The sequence below is a fragment of the Symphalangus syndactylus genome, chromosome 17 (assembly GCF_028878055.3).
Source record: "Symphalangus syndactylus isolate Jambi chromosome 17, NHGRI_mSymSyn1-v2.1_pri, whole genome shotgun sequence".
Lineage (NCBI taxonomy): Eukaryota > Metazoa > Chordata > Mammalia > Primates > Hylobatidae > Symphalangus > Symphalangus syndactylus.
Window position 1 is genome coordinate 70,073,228 of NC_072439.2, and position 21,420 is coordinate 70,094,647.

General features: G+C 34.5%; 1 protein-coding gene and 1 non-coding gene across 2 annotated transcripts in view; both read left to right on the forward strand.

Moving 5' to 3' along the window:
• LOC134732839 (EGF-like and EMI domain-containing protein 1) overlaps window positions 1–21,420 on the forward strand; it is a 633,219-nt gene that overhangs the window by 212,327 nt on the left and 399,472 nt on the right.
• On the forward strand, window positions 16,739–16,929 carry LOC134733402 (U2 spliceosomal RNA). The gene has a single exon (XR_010116846.1). It is a non-coding gene; the product is annotated as a U2 spliceosomal RNA (small nuclear RNA).

The window sequence follows — 21,420 nt, forward strand, 5'->3', positions numbered from 1 at the left end:
CTTCCTCCCTTCCCCACTTCCTCCCTTCCTTCTCTCTTTCTTTCTTTTCTTCCTTCCTTCTCTCTTTCTTTTCTTCCTGCTTTTCCGAAAAGCAATACATCATTTGTAATTCGTTACGTAACTTCACTAAGAACCTGAAATTATTTTTTCTTAGAAATCCCTTTTCTTTCAGTTTTTGCCTTTGTATTTATATTGTCTTTGTGACTCAACTTAATATTTAAGTCACAAAGCAATTCACAGTTTTTAATCATTTTATTGGTATTATTAAACTTGGATTTTGTCTTCCTCTAATTAACCAATAAATTGATAAGATCAAAATCTCAGATATGGATGTGATATCTTTCTAACAATAAATTTTCCAAGCACTTAGTGTGTACAAAAAAGATGCCAGAGCTAAGAAAAAAATATTGTTGTTAGAAGAATCTAATACTCTCCATAAACCAGTAAAATAATTATTTCAAGTTTTATTTTAAAAAGATACATGGGATGCTTATAAGTAATTAAGGTAAACATTTACATCAGCTCCTTACTGAAATAATTTTAAATTTTTTTAGAGTAGTCTATGATGATTTCACTTAAGGAAGGTTTCTGGGATTTCATCTGAAATTATTAAGTATCCATGTTGTAAGGTCAGGTTAAGATATTTTATTATTTTTGGCAGTTACTTATAGAGTTCCTTCTCTCTCCCCAAATTATATATTTATTGATTATTATTTAATTCAAAGTAAGGTTGTGCCAAAGTAAAATTATACCAGTAGTGTTTGATGTAGAAGAATACAGTGAAGGATAGCCTGTATACCACAGGCAGAAATACAGAATCCTATATATTTGTAATTTGTGCTCATGAAATACTACTTCCAAATCTGATTATGTGTAGGTCCAAGTAGATAAATTTGAAAAAAGTAATAAATATCTTTTTATTCTTTTTTTCTTTTGTTCCTTTTTACTTCCTCATTTCTTCACCACACAAATATAGCTCTGAGTTATAAATGAAAATACAAAGTGATGAGCACCAATACCCTACAGTGGCTTTCAGACATAGATTTCTGGTGCCTGTGAAGAACTTTGTCACACAATTGAAAGACTTTTTCAAACTGTATGGGATTTGAATCATCAAATTTGAAAGAATTTGGCAGTTATTCAGCGCCTCCATCTGCCTCCCATAAAAGCTGCTATTATTAAGTCATCCCAGTGAGATGGGAATCTATGCTTTCTTTTAGGCTTTGAGAGAAAATGATTCAGTAATCTCTTTTTTTAAACTTATTTCAGTGTTTAATAACTTGAACTGTCAAAAAAGATTTTTTCATCATTACCCTAAATTCTTTTTGTTGTCATTTAAACCCAAGAATCAGATGAACAGCCTCATAGAATTAATATGTGAATGCAACTTCAAAGGACACAATAATTACAACCCAGGCTGTTTTGCGTCAGTCAAGCCATCCTAATTCTTAAAGTCCAGAACTGGGATTCTTATTAATGATGATTGCATTTTAGTATTTAATACTCCTAATATTTATGAAGAGGTAATTTATTGAATGTGCCTCTGAATATCTGAATATGTTAAATTGTCTAAAACCATATTTAAACATTATTTTTTATAACATACACATTGTTACCCTTTCTGTTTCCTTTGGTTGGAATTATTAACCTGTGAATAGCAATCTGAATAGCAAGAATTTATGGAATCCTAATGTAGAAGTATTTATTCTTATGGAAACAATTTTGCTAGGACTTCAGCTATTCTAGAAGTTGTCCACTTGGAGCTATGAATAATGTCAGTAATTTTTTGTAAAAATAAAAATTCAAGTTTATTGAGTCATCCCATTTATTGTCGGTGTTTTTCATCGATTTCAATATGAACCTATTTTCCTTGATCAGCTTCCTGATCCTTTTGGTTCAAGTTCTAATCCTTCTTGTGATCTGTCTCACCTCTACCTCTGTTAGGTTTTCTGCCTATTGGGTACTATGTTTATTATTTGGATGGTGGGTTCAATAGAGGCCCAAAGCCCAGCATTATGCAATATAGCTGTGTAACAAACACACATGTACTTCATGAATCTAAAATAATAATAATAATAATTCAAACTCATAGAAGCAGAGAATAGAATGGGGGTTACCAAGGCTTGGGAGTAGGGGTACAGGTTGAGTAGCTGTTGAATAAAAGATACAAAATTTCAATTATATAGGAGAAATAAGTTCAAGAGATCTATTATACTACACGGTGACTACAGTTAATAACAGTGTATTATCTACTTGAAAATTCTTGACAAGTAGATTTTAAGTATTCTCACCATAAAAAATTAGGTACAGTAGGTAATACATATGTTAATTGGCTCGATTTAGCCATTTCACAATGTATACATATTTCAAAACATCATATTGTACACCATAAATATATACAATTTTAAATTTGTAAATTAAAGAAAGTTTCAAATTTTTTCATCAAAAAATAAAACAAATTTTAAAAATTAATGACAGGAAAAAAATTTTTAAAGAAAAACTGTGTCTGGACATGGTGGTTAATGACTGTAATCCTAGTACTTCACAACACCAAGGCAGGAAAATCATTTGCAGCCTGTAGTTCAAGACCAACATAGTGAAAGCCCATCTCTAGAAATATAAAATCAACTGAGCAACATAGTGAAAGCCCATCTCTAGAAATATAAAAAGAAAAAAAAACTGTCATAAATAAATATATGATATATCATAAAATGTCACCATAGGACACATACACACACACACACACACATATCAAATTGTAGAAAGCATCTATTTCCACCTTGCGGTTCAAAAACAATAAAAAATATGGCAGCCTCACAGAAAAAACAATCTATTAGTTTTTCTCTCTTCCTATACACCAGTTGTAGGCATTGCCATCCCCAAACTTCTGGCATTATTGTTACCATACTATTATTAGCTGTCGCTTATAGTTCATTTTCTCATTACTTTGTCACTTTTATTGCTACTACACTTCTGTCACCTAGTTAGTCACTAGGTTGCCAGAAGCAATTGCTGGACCCAATTTTCGGACAAGAACCAGTAGTAGAAATGGATACACCATATAGAGCTTTTATAATTGCAATAATTTACCTGTAATTAGATTTGTTTGCTTCATAAAGTTTCCAATTACTCTCTACTGTTCTTTCATTTCAACTTGTGGTCTCCTTTTAGCATTTCCTGCAGAGCAGATCTAGTGGTAACAAACTACCTCAGCTTTGTTTATCTGAGAGTGTCTTAGCTTCTCCCTCACTTTTGAAGAACAGTTTTGATAAATATAGTATTCTTGGTTGAACGTTTTTTTTCCCTGCTTTGTCCTTTTGAATATATAAGCCCACTGATTTCTGGCTCCCAAATGTTTTAATAAGTAATCTTGATAATCTTATTGAGCATCTTTTATATATGATTAGTCATGTAAAAGACTAACCTGCTTTCAAAATTTGCTCTTTTTCTCTGGTTTTTGACAGTTTAATTATAATGTGTCTCAGTGTGGTTCTCTCTGAGTTCTTTTTATTTGAGTTTGTTGAACTTCTTGGATATTTATATCCATGTCCTTAATCAAATTTAAGATTTTGACCATTATTTTTAAAAATAGTTTCCCTTACCATTTTTCTCTCTCTTCTCCTTCTGAAACTCCCACAATGCATATGTTGGTCCACTTGATGTGTTCCACAAGACTCTAAGGCTCTGTTCATTTTTCTGCAATCTTATCATTTCTTTTCCTCAGACTTAATATTTTCCATTGTCCTATTTTCAAGTTTACTGATTCTTTATTCTGACTGCTCAAATATGTCTTTAAATACCTTTAATGAGTTTTCCATTTCAGTTATTGTACTTTTAACCTCTAGAACTTTTCCTTTTCAGATTTTCTGTCTTTTTATTGATATTTCCATTTTGTTTATACATCATTTTCTTGACATTCTCCACATCTCCTTTAGTTCCCTGAACATCTTTAAGACAGTTGTTTTAAAGACTTTTTCTGGTAGATCTGCCATCAGGTTTTTTTTTTTTTCAGGGGCAGTTTCTATTTGTTTATTCATTTATTTGAATTGACCATACTTTGTATGCCTTGTAGAAAACTAAATATTTGAGTATAGTAATATGATAACTCTGGATATCAGATTATCCTCCTTCCCCAGGGTTTGCTGGTTTTTATTTGTTTTGTTGTTGTTTACTTTTTTTTAATTGGTGTAGGCTGTTTCCATGCCAAGCGTACACACGTTACAAGTGTGTAAAGTGAAGGTCTTCTCAGGTCTTTTCTCAGCCTGTGCCTTCCCCTGGACAAGTGCAGTAACTTCCTGATTCCCCCAGTACATGTGACTGCTTTTGAATGTCCTAGTCTTTAATGGATGGCTCTCAAAAGGGGGCAAAGGGAAAAATTAGAAGGAAAAAGGACACTGGCACTGCCTTTTTAAATTTCATGCAAATCACTTCAACAAAACGAGGAGCAACTTGCAACAAAGGGTAACTACAACAATAGCCACTGCCTCTTTGTGTGCGGCTCTGTGATCAGAAGTAGCAATTAGTGATCAGAGCACAAATCCATGGTATTTGGAGGACAGCATGTTTTGTGCCCACCCTGGCTCCTGCAAGTGGTATACAAGCTGCTCCTGGAGCACATGCACAGTTGCCTGCCAGAGGGCTAAGGGGTAGTGGATGAGTAGTGGCTACTATGATAATAGATCAAATTGACCTAAATTTGCCTCAGTTTTTGGCTTCAACCTTACCCTGGAAGTTGCAAGCCTTCCCGAGTCCTAACAGTTACATCAAACAGACTCTGCCAGTACCATTTTTGTCTAGGTGAGGAGACAGATTTCAGGTGCTTCCTACTCTGCCATGTTTCCAAAATCCTTCTTATCTATTGTGTTTTAAAGAAAAACTAATACTTGTTAGAAATTACTCAAGAAGAAAGAAGGGAAGGGCTTTCTTTTTCTAATTTTAAAAATTCAGCCTAGAACAGAACATATCAGTTAGAATGATTGAGATTCCATTACAAATAAGAGAAACCCAATTCACAGTAGCTCCAGCAGCAATGAAGATTGTATTAGCCTAAGTAACCGAATAATATGATGTATGAATGAAGAGGTATATCTGGCATCAGGAACATCAGGAATGAGGACACTGAGGGTATACCAGAATTCTGTCCATTTCCTCCTTCTCCTCCTTGACTGAGAGATCTATGCTCTTAAGATATTTTTGCTACAGAGGAGAGTTCTGGTGCCTTACAGCTCATAGCTTTGCCTGTTTATGGACATTAGATTTTGTTTTCTCAAGTGTGGAAAAATGAGATGTTATTTGAGGATGTTAGGAAGGAGTTTGGCTTGATCTGGGTTTACATTTTGGAAAGGTAACCTTGGTTGCTCCATTTTATTGTGGGGCATGAGGGGTATAAAAGAGAGAGAAGCCAGTAAGGAGGTTATTATAGTAGTTCAAAGGAGAAATAAATGTGGCTTGGTGTGGCATGGGCAGAGCAGAAAGGGTGGGAATGTTTCAACTGGGATATGTAATGGAGGATAAAAAATAGGTCAGACTGATTGATTTGAAGATGTGAAGAATCAAAGAGGAATCAAGGATAATTCTCGTGGTTTTGGCCAAGAAATGTGAAGGATAGTGATATCATTTAGTGAGAAAGGAAATGCTTAGGGATGAGAAAATGTGGTTTAAGATTAATACATTTATTAAGCACTGAAGTAGAGATTCAAGTGACAAGCTGGTTATTCAATTCTAGAGTTCTGATCAGAGGCCAGAATGGACATAAAATTATTGAAATGGAGTTATAAGATTATCATTTTGTGAAAATAAACGTGATTCTTTATCCAGAAAATGTAATAGAATCAGCACAAAAATTCTAAAACCTGGTAGAGATACAACAACAAAAAAGAACTTCAGTCCAATATCCTTGATGAACATTGATGCAAAAATTCTCAATAAAATACTGGCAAATTGAATCCAGAAGCACATCAAGGAGCTTATCCATCACAAATAAGTAGGCTTCATCCCCAGGAAGCAAGGTTGGCTCAACATACACAAATCAATAACTGTGAGTGATCACATAAACAGAACTAAGACTAAAAAACACATGATTTTCTCAATAGATGCAGAAAAGGCCTTTGATAAAATTCAGCATCCCTTCATGTTAAAAACTCTCAGGAAACTAGGTATTGAAGGGACATGCCTCAAAATAATAAGAGCCTTATATGATAAACGCACAGCCAATATCATGCTGAATGGGCAAAATCTGGAAGCATTCCCCTTGAAAGCCAGCACAAGACAAGAATGTGCCATCTCTCACCACTCCTGTACAACACAGTATAGGAAGTTCTGGTCGGGGCTATCAGGCAAACAAAAGAAAGGATATTCAAATATAAAGAGAGGAAGTTGAACTATCTTTGTTTGCAGATTACAAGATCCAATACCTAGAAAACCCGCGTCGTCTCAGCTCAAAAGCTTCTTAAGCTAATAAGCAACTTCAGCAAAGTCTCAGGATACAAAATCAATGTGCAAAATTGCTAGCATTTCTATACACCAACAGGCAAGCCGAAAGCCAAATCAAGAATGAACTCCCATTCACAGCTGCCATGAAAGAATAAAATACCTAGGAACACTGCTAACAGTGGAAGTGAAGGACTTCTTCAAGGATAACTACAAACCACTATTCAAAGAAATCAGAGATGACACAAACAAATGGAAAAACATTCCATGTTCATGGATAGAAGAATCAATATTGTGAAAATGGTCATACTGCCCAAAGCAATCTATGGATTAAATGCTATTTCCATTAAACTACCATTAGCATTCTTCACAGAATTAAAAGAAACTATTTCAAAATTCATGTGGAAGGAAAAAAGAGCTCATATAACCAAGACAGTTCTAAGCAAAAAGAACAAAGCTGGAGGCATCACGCTGCCAGACTTCAAACTATGCTACAAGGCTACAATAACCAAAACAGCATGGTACTGGTACAAAAACAGACACATAGACCAATGGAACAAAATAGAGAACTCAGAAAGAAGACCACAAATCTACAACCACTAGAAGATATGAATCTCTTCTAAATTACAGGAAAAATCCAGGATTATCCCTAATATTCAATAAGTAATAAATATCTTCCAGAAATTGTTGTAGATTTGTTCAGACTCAAACAAATGAAGAAATATTATTCCCCAACATATGAAGATATAATATTGTAAACATTCAATCCAATTTCTGTTGATACCCAGTTTTGCCTTTTAGCAGATTTAGGATGAGTCACAGCAGCTGGTAGGAACAGCCTTAAAAGACAAGACCATGCCCACAAATGATTGGATTAGTGGTAAACTCAAATAATATCAGCATACTACCTGGATATTTTAGTGTGAGCTCTTGACTAAGTAATATGAACCTATTCCAGTTAGGTGGAGGGAGAAGAAAGTTGGTCTTAATCTGGGGCTTGAGTTAGTGCAAGGAAGCTGAATCTACACAAAAACTGGGTTTGAGGAAACAAGAATCATAGGTAAGCAAATAAAGTGGCTCTGCAGAGAAATCCAGGAGAATATAGAAGACCAAAAGTCAGGAACAGAAATACAATACCATTCCATATTATGAGAGATTAAGGAGTTGCCTCAATGCCTGTTTCCCCTTCAGGCCCTATGGTGTGCAGTATACTATTTTTTTTTTCTCCTTCGATATCAGTATTTCCTGTCCTACATATAGACTTAGAGTACTCCTCTTAGGCAGAGTTGGTAATGCTGATTCAGTTAGGAAAATAATCACAGATGTTGCAGAATATTTATGTTCAAAGATATATATAGCCAAATTATTTAATAGGAAACAATAATTTAAGTCTGCAGTAAGAGAAATGATTAAATTGCAGTATTCAGAGTATCCGTACAAAGTAATGTTACACAACCAATAAAAATATATATTTATGACAGTTATATCTTCATACATGTATTCGTGTTATATATTCACATATATGTCATATATGGGTTGAGTATCTCTTATCCAAAATGCTTGGGGCCAGAAATGCCTCTGATTCCAGATTTTTTGGATCTTGAAATATTTGTATATACATAATGAGGTACCTTGGGGATAGAAACCAAATCTAAACACAAAAATTATTTGTTTCATGTATATTTTATACACATAGCTGAAGGTAATTTTATGTGATATTTCAAAAAATGTGTGCATGAAACAAAATTTATATACAGTTAACTAGCAGAAAGCAAAGTCACTGTCTCGGCCACCCAGGTTTTTTGGCATTGCTGTAATTCATGATTCTTAATTCATCTTCAGATAAGCAATCATTTTCTTACACTTATTCACACATTAAATATTTAACAGTAAAACATATAACATACCATTAATGCAAGTGAAAAAATAATGTGTTCAGGGTAACTAAGCAGCACAGTAGCATCACCAGAATACCTTATCAGCTGTTAAACAACAGTGATGGCAAACGAGGGCAGCCTTTCAGTCTTCATCTGCAATGCTGTGTTTTGATTAAAAGATTACTGTACACTGTATTATAACCCCCTTGGCGGGGGGACACTGAATAAACTGTGTGTTGTGCACCTGTGTTTTGAATGAGACACATCATGTGAGATCAGGTGTGGAATTTTTTACTTGTGGCACAAGGTCAGTGCTCATAAAGGTTTGGATTTGGGGGCATTTTGGATTTTTGAATTAGGGATGCTCAACATGTATATGATATAGATGTATATCTATGTATCAAATGTGACATTGTATATTTATATATATGACAATTATATATTCAATGACATTTCAGTTACACATATAGAAACTAATCTTGTAGTGTTAAAAGAAAAAGCAGAACGTAAAACTGAAAGTAAATATGACACATTTATACATGCATGCTCATATGCCATCAGCCTCACTTGCCTAGGTCTTTATAATGTGATTGTATGTTATTTCTACACACCAGCCAACCTGCCAGAAGGGCCCTTAAAGGTCTCTGAGTTATCTTTGAGAGTTTCTCATAGGGCAGTTTACCCACGCTCTGTCATAGGTTCTTCTTTGGCCTTTGTTGTGGACATTGTGTCTTGACCTTGCTGTTGATGGACCTTGTGAGTTCTCCAGTCTTCAGAGACTCGCTGCCATCTACTGGTTATTGTGACCAGTTCTGCTGCTCTAGTCTTGGAGTAGGGTCCCGACTCTCACCAATACCCACAACATAATCATTCCAGATTTTAATAAGGCCTGGGAATAGTAGAACTACAGCACAAATTTGTTTCTATCAATGGTGGCTCCTTGTATTTAAAGCCTAAATATTACCTCATATCTGCTTTCTCACAAGGTCTCCATATACTAAACTAGTTCAACTTCCAGAAACAGTTTCTAGAAAGGTTCATATCTAAAGTCTGAACCCAAATGTACTATAGTTATAGAGAGAGGAGGAAGACATTTATTTGCGTGAAGTCCAGCCCCCATGAATATCCTGATCCAGGATGCTGGATGGTGGAAACATTTATCTCCTGCATAGGATATTTTCTCTCATAAGGAAAATGCATGGATTCCCATAACCATAATATTTATGTTACTCTTTGCAAAGCCTACATCATTCAGTTTTAAATATTTTACTGTGGATGCAGCCCCATCCAGGTTGTGATCCCCTGGATTATAAAGTTAAGGGTTGATTAGGGTGACATGTCCTTCTGCCATGAGTGAATTCTTAATTTTTTAGTGACCAAATGCTTATATGATAGCACACCATGTACTAAAGAATAAAAATGAATTTTATCATAGGGTAATCCCAATGTGGACTTAAGGAACAAAATATTTTCTAACTGTATAAATGACAATCCTACGAAAAGAACCAATTTATAGCACTGCAAAAAACCACTAACACCTCAATCTGAAGCAAGTTTTCCCAGTAAAAGTACCAGCCAAATGCCTGATTAACTAAAAGATTTGCAAAAGTGGCCCTTTGTAGAAGGAAAATTCCCTTAAGGGAAATTTCTAGACTCAGAAACTGCTTACCATCCCCAAAATGATGTTATTCAAAATGAAACAATTTAAATTGCTCTCTTCAATGGTCATATGTGAACAGTGATGATCACTGGGTGATGAGATTTGCTTTTTAAACAATTTTCTATGTTTTAAAATTTTTCTATATTGAATGTGTATTATTAAAAATAAAATAGTTTTAAGAAGTCTATATTGGAGCTTATTTACCGTAATTTATTGTAAATAAGTAATATAGCTGTTTGCCAAACTAGCTTATTAGTGGCTTGAACACCACTGACTTGATAAAGTTTTATTTTAAATGAAAAATTCTCATTCTGAAGAAAACCTGATGCTTCTATTAGTTGCATGATGATTACATCTGTAAGGATTCCTTCCAGTCAGAATTTATAGCAGTCAATAAACAAGCTCAAAACTCCTAAAAAGTAACAGATGAGATGGAATCTCATTTTCCTCCACTTATATTAGAACGTTATTAACTCTGTGTTGTTTGGAACTTAGGGGAAGGTTCATTTTATTTTTGTTTTTTAGGTTGTTAAGATCCAAGTAGAGTTAACTACTGAACGACAAATTGTTTTTAAAGGAAAGGTAATGGGTAATTTTATGGCATGGCCTTTGAGTTCATCACACATTTTCAACGCTAATGAAATTATTATATCCTTATGTTATCATTTTTGATAACTTTTTTATATTGGGTTTAAGTAACCATCTTGGCAATAATTTCTAAGCCAATTAATTATATATGCCAACAGAGTTCAATTTGATTTAGTTGTATATTCAATTCCCTTTGACTGTGGTGGAACTAGGAAATAAACTCTAATTCAATTTTAAGTACAAATAATTAAATGAATTGGGCTTATGAATGAAATCTTCTCATTGGCAATGCCAGGAGGTCAATTAAGTAGTTTTACAGTATTTCTGCGAAAGAAAATGCATCTCCAATCGTGTGATAAATATTCGCTGTATAGGACTGAAAACACTGTTGATTTTATTAGTCTTTCAGTTAGTCTGGAGTAGATATTTTTATTAGATTTACAGAAACCACTATACATTTTTGAAAGTAACATTTCTTAATATGAATTTGATGTGGAAGACTATCATCTCTTTTACTCGACCAAAATAAAACTCTTTGGAGACACTTTATTTCTTTTTACTAAAGCAATGTTTGTTTAGGTTATGTTGTGAAGTATATACAAACCATATGGTTTTTGATACTGAAATTCAGTTCAAATGTATATCCTCTATAAACAATAAAAGAGCTCTTTCATAAATGTCCTAAAAACAGTGATTAGAATCATGCCTGAAACAGCATGATTCTCTGATTTATTTGAGTTGTTTTAAAACAACCCACATAACATTATTGCCCTTGGACTCTTTCTTCTTTTCATCAGTTGAAATGTATACTTTTAAATCATTTTTTAATTTAACTTTCTCACTTTTTTTTTCAGTATGTAACTTGTCCATCCTTTTACTGACCTCTATAAGTGGTTCTCTTTGTTATAAGAACAAAGTAACAGTGCCCTCTTACTTGATAATTACCAGGAAAGTACAAGATCAAAGAAGGAATAGTTAATTTTATGTCTTCTTCTTTCTCTAAATCTTCTATGCTCTTTGATGTCACTCCTCATTGATCAGGAAAGAAAGTCTATCTCAAGTCGGGGTATGGGTCAGCAAACACAACTTCTGAGCTCAAAGACCATCATTTAAAATAAAAATAGAGATTATTTTGTTACTGACTAGGATAACTACATATGTTTATTTTTTCTGTCAAACATATAGCAATCAGGAAATATTGAAATTATTTTCATTAAACCTCACATAATTTTTGCAATACAGTATTGAACTTGCTTATATTAATTAGCTGAGTACAAGTCCATTTCTTACAAAATAAATATATTAGGCCAAGGCCTATAACCCTTATCTCCATTTTATAATTATCTATGCTTAGATAGTTAGCAAGGACTGAATTCGTTGTCTTATTTTTTTTTACGTGCGTACTTATGCATTAGGTAGCTATTTGTTCTGCTGGATAATTTCTATGAATTAAAGTTGGTAATCCCAGAAAATGAAGCCCAGTACATTCATCTCTTGAGTCATTATCGCCTTCTCTAAGTTTTGGATAATAAGCTCATCTGCCTCTTTGAAATGTCTCATGACTCAGCTGTTCAGAGAGATTGTCCATCTAAAGCAGAGTGCATGAGATAATGAGACTCCTTTTCCACGTCATGGTGAAAGAGAACATTCTTTGTTTGCTTAGAAATGCTATCTAGAGATGAAATTATACATCCAATATTTTATGACCTGCCAATTTTCATTCAGGGTTACTGTTTTTTTTTTTTTTTTTTACGTTAGAGTCCAAGACTTATTGTTAAACAATGAAACAGGTTAACACTACCATTTGGCTTTAATGTTTGGCTACCGAAAAGCTAACCGTTCATCAAATTTGTTTTTTAATTGTGGTTCCCTGGGTCACTCACACATATGCACTGAAACAATTTATTAGTGTAAATATTAATTGTGGTAATTTTATTGTCTTGGGATTAGGTGAAGAGACCTTCAAAAACTCCTTTGGATGAAACAAGTAATAAAGTGTAGAAACAGCTAGTTCTGTGGTTCAATATTTATATGTCTGTGCTAGAAGCTTTACATAAATTTGAAAACTTTTTGTAGGTATTTGCAGAGTGAAAATATGCCAATACTTCAGGCACACTTATAAGCCCCTCTTGTCTTCAGTCTGGTTGGCTACGTCCAATAAAGTTTGATTTCTCCTGAAGGACCATTATGGTTTATTGGCTTAATGAAGCAAATTGGAAAAAGTTTTGTGCAGCACCTTTTCTGTGCTCTGGGTCCTTTAAAAAATTGCAGAGTATGTTTCACTTTTAAGCAATTCCCAATGATTAGTTTATTTCCAGTGTGGCAAAACAGGACCTGAGAAAATAACTATGCGTATCTTGCACACATGCACATGCACACACACATACAAGCACACTAGTTCCAACACCTTCTGTAGAACGTGTTAACTGCCTCAAAGAGAGTATCCTCCAAGCAATAGTGAACAGAGTATTGATTTCCTTCTTTGTAAATTTTCCAGGATATCATGATCAACCTAATTGTGTGGAGAATGGTTTTGGGGTCTGCTGATTAACATTTTATTATACAGGAGATCTCTAAAAGAGAGATTTGTCTCTTATCATGCTGATTCCTTCTCAAAATGAAGATTTTCACAGGTAGACCATTAGTGCCAGACACAGAAGAATTCTAGTTTTCCTTATTAAAAACAGTATATAAAACAAAATTTTAAAAGACTTCTTCATTTACAGAAGGAAAATAAGAAGAGAACAATGTATGGGCCTGTTTAGTGTTTAGATGGAGTAGAAGAGATGAATCTGGAAAATTTCTGAATGTCTTTTCAGCAAACATGAATAGGAGTAGAATTCTGTCTTTTTTTTTTGAGATGGAGTTTCACTCTTGTCACCCAGGCTGGAGTGCAGTGGCCTGATCTTGGCTCACTTTAACCTCTGCCTTCTGGGTTCAAGCAATTCTGCCTCAGCCTCCTGAATAGCTGGGATTACAGGCATGCCCCACTATGCCCAACTAAGGGTTTTTTGGTGGTTTTTTTTTTTTTTTTGTATTTTTAGTAGACACGGGGTTTCACCATGTTGGCCAGGCTGGTCCCAAGCTCCTGACCTCAGGTAATTCGCCTGCCTCGGCCTCCCGAAGTGCTGGGATTATAAACGTGAGCCACTGTGCCCAGCCTGGCCTCTCTTTTTTTAACAGACAAGGTTAAAAGCTCTGTTGCCCACACTGGAGTAGCTGTGGCAAGATCATAGCTCACTATAGCCTTTAACTCCTGGGCTTAAACAATACTGCTGCCTCAGCTTCCCAAATAGCTCTGACTACAGGCACACACCACCATACCGAACTAATTTATTTAATTTTTCTTTTTTCTGAAATAAGGGGTCTTGATATATTGCTCAGGCTGTTCACAAACTTCTGGGCTCAAATGATTCTCCTGTCTCGGCCTCCTAAATTGCTGGGATTACAGGCGTGAGCGCCTGTGCATGGCCTGTCCTCTCTTATTGATGGTTATGGTTTAAAAATACTGATTCTTAAGTTCTCATTTGTAGATAAAATAATACATTTAAAAAGATACTTTATTCCAATATTTTATAAATTTCCTTTTTAGTGTAGATTAAATTATTATCTGGTACTATTTAAGAGCCTCATATGTTCACTATTCCCTGAAAAAGTGAATAACGTCTTTTAAGTCTACTTATGAAGTTTATGGAAACACTTAACTTGAATTATGTGGCTAGGAACAAAATTATAAGTGTATTGTTAAAAGATAATTTAAAAATAAAATTACAGTACATACAAATATAAAATGGACATATGCCCAAGATTTTGACTCATTAATTAATGAGATAACCAGTAAGATGTTACAATTAATTCAGATGAATTTAAAGATATATATGAGCAATAAGGAAAGCTGAAATGAATGTACAAATACATGCAAAACTGCTGTGTCCACGAGGCAATAAAGAATTGCATTCCTCAGGACTCAGTCCATTTGCATTTCTACAGAGAGGAGTAATTTGCATTATTATCAGTTTTCTACAATTTATGGGGTTATAAAATAGCTCAAAGACAATGGAAGGCAGAGGTAACCAAGAAAGGCATACTAGACGGTACATCCAGCAGTGCTTTTGCACTTTTCAAAGCATTTCCCAATTTTTTCTGACAGTATTAATGCTGTTCACATTGCTATCTTTCCACAAGCTTGTTCTTTAAGCAAAAGCCAGAAGTTTTTTTCATTACTTTTTATGAATATCTGAGAAAAATAATTTAGTTAGACTGCAACTAATAATTTAGTCCACCTGTTAAAAACTGTGATTCCAAGATGAATTGAATATGCTTCCTGTCATCTGAGACATTTCTCTTATTTCAAGCAACAATGTCTGGTATGATATGTGCTATAAGTAATTTATAAAGTATTGAGTGAGTGTGGCAGAAATTTTAGCTTGAGAGGATTAGAGAGGGTGGCTTTTAGTGATGTTAAACATTTTACTTCATTGCACATGAACAAAGACCTTTTCTTACCATCCACATCTGACTCTCCTAATGCCTAACAGTTGGAACTGAAGAGAAACTTTCCTCTCTGTGAGAGAAAACTGAGTGTGCTGTGCTTCATCTTAATCATATGCATGAACTTTTCTGTTTTTTTGAGACAAGGTCTCACTTTGTCATCTAGGGTTGAGTACAATGGCATGATTATGCCTCATGCAGCTTTGACCTCCCAGGCTCAATCGATCTTCCTGCCTCAGCCTTCAGAGTAGCTGGGACTAGAGGCATGTGCCATCATGCCTGGCCAATTTTTGCATTTTTTGTAGAGATGGGGTTTTGCCATATTGCCCATGCTGGTCTCGAACTCCTGGACTCAAGCCATCCGCCTACCTCGGCCTCCCAAAGTGCTGGGATTACAGGCACGAGTCACTGTGCCTAGCCTGTATACATGAACTTCTAACAAAAAATTTAACAGACCCTAAGTGAAGAATATACTAATTCAAAATATCATGTTCTAGAGATGTAGAAAAAAACTATAACTGAAAAATGAATGAAAAAAAAATTTAAATTTTAGGGGTAGAAGGTGGAAAGCCCAATTTGAAGAAAGCAATGTGCAAACCTGGGGTCAGACAAGTGCAAGAGAAGACATTGAGTGTATCCTGAATTAGTTTAGCAAAATTTAAGAGTTATTTAAAATAGATTTTAGGATGTTACTGTAATTATTGATTTCATAAGAATATATTATATTTGTCTTGCTCTACAGAGTTTTACCTTGCATGTTAATATCAAAATTTATTATAGCAAACTTTGTTCGTAACATTTTATTGAAACAAGGTTTGAAAGTTTCCTTGTTCATTTTCCTGAGCTCGAGGACTTACAAGGTAGGACATATAATAAGTGAATCCTGTCCTACTTATCACTAGGGATAGATGTTTCCTCAAGATATGTTCTTAGTAATAATAATTACAATCAAAAAAATCTCTGCTCTATTAAGTGTGCTTCTGAGAGACACTCTTCTATTTTAAAGCATAAAGCATTGTCCTATTCAGCAGAAGTCAAATCTAATACAGGCCAGTAAAATGTCCTGTATACAGTTGTTTGGGATCTCTTTGTGTGGCATGTAATAAATTACCAAAATGGAATAAAGATAGCTGAGAAATTAATATTAGCTTTTGCTAAACTAGTGACAAACTTTGATGAATTATATGTACTAATTAATTGGTACTCTTGCTTTTTAAAAATTCTGCAGTTGTAATCTATTGATTATTGGCTAAGTGTTATATAGAGATTAGGTCTTATTTCTCATCCTGCTATTTCCTACCTTTGCAACTTTCTTCTTGATGGAAAAGGGGCATCACTCCTAAATAAGATTTTTTAAAAACATTGAATATTCAAATTTAAAGAGTAGAGTACAGGATTAAAGTGGAGAATTTGTGTGATCAGCTTTATTGAAAAGTTTAGTGTGTATAGGCATTGTAGATGTGGCTGTAGAATTTATGGACTCAGTTAAAAATTGTCACCTGATAAAAATGAAGTTAACAATCTATTCAAATGATGAGATTTGCATCTACAGATATATTACCACCTAAAAGCTGAGGTTGCATATATTGCTGATGGACTCCTAGAATGAGTCAGGCATCTTTTAAATCTCAGTAAAATGACTGTTATCTTCCAGATACTATCTAAAATATCACCAATATAAGATTCCTCATCAATAACTTCTCAACCTTTTGACTAAGTTCAAGTGTAATATCTATCTTTATCAGTTTAATATCTGAGATCTCCTTTATCTGAGGACAATATATTTAATGGATTTTTGGAACAGAGCGAAGGAATAGGAGCTTGTTCTCTCCATTCCATGCATTGACCTGGTATTGCAGGACCTCCAGAAACACCACCCCCTCCCCTCCCACACACATAAATTCTCAACAATCTTGAGGGAATGTTAAAATAAGATGTGCTTTGATTGGCTGATACTAAGGCATATCAGAAATGAAAGAACTGTAAAGAAGTAATTTATCTTCAAATTGGGAAGGCACTTCTAAATAGTGCATCTAAGTGGCAACTAGAAAATTATATTCTGTAGCATAAAACTAACTTAATACTTGATTTTAGACTCAGGAGACATGCATTGGGTACCATGTTGCCTCTTGTTAATCATCTGTCTTTGGAAACATTGCTAAACTCTGTTCTCTTTCCTCATCTTTGAAATTAGATTAATCACATCACAGGATAGTTGTGAGTAATAAATTAAATAAAATCACTTATCCCAATGCCTGAAACACAATAAGTGCTTAATAAGTATTTACTGACATTGCCTCTTGCTAGAATCTGGTTGGAGTGATACATGAAACAACTTAGTTCCTTTGCCATGATACTTTAATACACATTCTTATCTGTTTCACCACAGTAGAGGAGTGCCACTTCATATCATAGGGGAACAGATACTTGTGTCAGTAGTTGCTAGATAACACTAGAAAGTCTAGGTGAAATAGTAAAAAATACAGAGGTGAATAGTTTAAGAAAAGCTTCTTAGCTAATTCTGGTGTAATTCCCTTTAATTAAATAATTGGCTTAACATAATTACGATCTTTTCTAAAGTATATTGATGACAAGAAGGTGGCCTGTGAACGAAATGCACAATTTTTTGACTCCAGAATTATTAAAGTATAAATTGCTAGACTATAATTGTGGATTATAAACTGATCACTGATCATCTTCAGATGAGTGATTAAAGATTCAAACCTGTAGATCTGAACACCCACAGCATCAAGGTGAAGTTGCCGGGGAACTGATTATTCTCTCATACTTCTTTATCTACATTTCTGTCCAGAAATGGACTGTACTCTTCCTTCAGAAATCCTCGCTGTCCAGTCAAGCAGCCATTTCAAGCCAGAGACAGTCTTGGGCACACTACATAGTTTTGACGACTAAGTGACAGCCCATCAGTGGAACGAGAAGCCTTTTCTTGAAGGCTACTTACTGGTTTCAAGCAAAAAAAGGGAAAAGTTCAATGAGAGAGAACGAACTCCTAACTATGTTGTTCTTCTTGGGTGCATTGTATATGCTGAAAAGTTAATGCTGTTTTTAAAGTTAATTCATGATAATTGAACCGAAGTGCTCTGAAAGTGCTGTTAGAGTCTATTTATGAACCCAGTGCCCTCTTTGTCAATTCAGTAAAAGCACCGTTCAGTAAAAGAAAGGAGAGAGAGATGTCTGCATGGTGTGCACTTAGCCATATGTGCGTCCTTTCCCTGTAAAGTGTCTGTTTTTCTAAGTGCATTTTTTTCTTTTAATCTGTCTACCTCATTGAGTCAGCGGGGCTGCTAGTCCCATTATCACTCCACTTTGAGGACTGGGAAGGGCTGATAAATGTATTTTGGTCGTGATTCACCACAAATCACTTTTGTTGCTCTGAGGTGTGGGTCACTGTTGCAAGTATAGGTCAGCAAGAGGAGAGCACGTGGGACAAGTGAATTAAATAAACAAACTACCGTTTGGATGATCACATTGACAAATATTTTTAAACAAATATAATGGACAGTCTTTGTTAGCATGTGGAATACATTAATCATTTCCATGAGTGCTGTTGGGAGTCAGTCTTTCATATGAAGCATCAGCAATTCCATTTTATAATGGCAAAAAGTTGGTAACACCTTTATCTTCAACAGGTTAGTTGAAATTGAATTATGCTTTATTAAAATGATAAAATACTAAGACACTTAAATTGTGATGTAAAATAATATTTAATTACATGGAAAACGGTCTCTGATAAATTAAGCAGAAAAGGAGAATACAAGATCATATTATATATTTTGTTCTAAAAAAGTATTTCTCTATATGGAAGAAGGATTACCAGGATAGGCATATGATATTAACAGTAATTTTTTGGTGATGAGATTTTAAATTTTCTTATTATTTGTTTCTTCTCTCTCTCTCTTTTTTTTTTTTTTACTAAACATGAACTGTAAGATATTGTAATAAAGTTATAAGAAAATTGTTAAATAATTTTTTAAAAAGTGTATGTGCATGTCAAAGAAATCATGCTTGTGAACAAAAAGAAATTAGAAAGTATAAAAGGCTTATTTCAGTATTTCTAATTAATTACCCAACTATACTACATTGTTCCTAAGAATTGAACCTTTTGGAATCCTCTGAAAATAAAACCATATTAAAGAAAGAAATGTAGAGTAACCATGAGCATGTAGTTTGAAAAAGATACAGAAATCTCAGCTATGTGTAAAGGCTTAAAAAAAATAATTGAATCCATGATGGCCTCTCATTCTGAAAATGAAATCAGGCAGTATTTATTTGAAGCTAATAAATGAGTATTATTGTATGTAAAACTGTGTTTTAAAATGTTTGTCATATAAAATGTTTATAATATAAAATATTTCATGTACTAACAGAAAATTGCAGAAACAAATACAACATTAGCTTGTGGGAGGAATTTGAAAGTTGCAGATGCTAGAACTGGCTGAGGCTCTTTGCAGCACCGTCCATATAAAAGCCTGAGGGGTTTACACTAGTGATAATGGAAGGAACATGGAGTCAGAATGGCTTTCTATATACCTGTTGGCTTGTGTGACCTCTTTGGGCCTTGGTTTTTTAATCTTCAAATGGGAGAAAATAATACATACCTATTAAAGTTGTTAAATAAAAAGCATATTTAAAGTGCCTAGGAAAATGCTTGCCAAATAGCAGTGATTCAATGAATATTAGTTCTGTACTTGAATTTGGAGTCTCCCTTGGTGACTCAAATTTAATTACTAAAAAGGCTAATGGCTTCAAAAGTAGCCATTTAAGAGAGTGAATTCACAGCAGGGAGAAAAACTCAAGCAGTTATTCTTTCACAGAACTCCATGAACAGATCTTGGGATATTTTATTCAATTTAAAACCAAAGGGCTATGGAACAGTGAGTTTTCAAATTTCTATTATTTGTTTGGGTTCATATTTGACTTTGATAAGTTCACCAATGCGCATTCTTTTAGCTAAAGAATAAGTTGGATTTTCATCATAGAAACTTCATATTCAGTAGATTAACTTGATTGGCAGCCATTCTAAGGGAGAGATTCAGAAACAGAATAACAAGTCTGTGGCAATTTAAGACTGAACTACTGAATGAGGAAATTAGGATGGAATTTCGTCATGATGACATCTATTAAACTTCCATAATCATTATCTCAAGAAAAAAAAATCATAGATCTTTTCAAGAGAATAATTGTAGTAGAGGAAAGGAAGTGCTAAAACAGTTTTATGAAATTACATTCTGAGGTGTTGTACAAAATAGTACTGTTTCTGAAACGTAATTTGCCTTTAAACTATTCAGAAGAGTCTGAATGGTGATTGTTGCCTGAGTTTTTATCCAAAAGTTCAGTGGTGGAGCAGCATCTGGGCTTAGCCCTATCTCTAGTGGCACATCCTGAGTGACTAAGACATAGATGTGAAAGCCTTTTCTGGGGTTACAGGGATCCAGTGGTTTCATTCAGCTTACAAAAGCAGAATCCTGTTGGTTTCCAGTCTTACTTCTTTGAGTCTATTTTGTTTTTAAATCATTGCAGCCTGCCGGGCGCAGTGGCTCACACCTGTAATCCCAGCACTTTGGGAGGCCAAGGTGGGAGGATCACCTGTCAGGAGTTCAAGAGCAGCCTGGGCAACATGACGAAACCTCGTCTCTACTAAAAATACAAAAAAATAGCTCGGTGTGATTCCAGCTACTTGGGAGGCTGAGGCAGAAGAACCACTTGAGCCCGGGAGGCAGAGGTTGCAGTGAGCCGAGATCGTGCCATTGCACTACAGCCTGGGCAACAAGAGCAAAATTCCGTCTCAAAAAAGAAAAAAAAAAAAAAAAAACCATTGCGGCCGAAATGTCCTTTTACCTGTTTCTAAGTCACAATAATTCTGAAATGATCATTTCACTAGCTACAACAAAAATATTCTCCAAAGCTTTCAAGCTAAAACAAAGCAGTTCTGTGATTGTAAAAAAAAAAAAAATGCTTTAAACATCTGAATTTGGTCGGGGAAAAGAGCACTCTGTAGTATCTTTTCAAGCTTGTAAAGCACATATAAATGAATGGTATTGGACATATGGAATTGTTCATTTTACAGAATACTTACTATCAGACGTTCTTAAATAACAGGATGAAGAACACATGCTTAATTAGCTCAATTGTCTGTGGATAACTGTGTTGATGATCAACTTTTCTTTCAGTTTCCAGTTTAGGATGCCATATAATGCTTGTACATTCTGCGTTAATAAAATTATCTAGCACCACTAAAATCCTGCCATAGTGCATTGAAATATTTCTACTCAGCAACACTATTATCACTTAAAGCTGCAGGCAGACCTTAAACTATGATTTTATGGGCTATATTTTGTGGACTTTATATTCTAC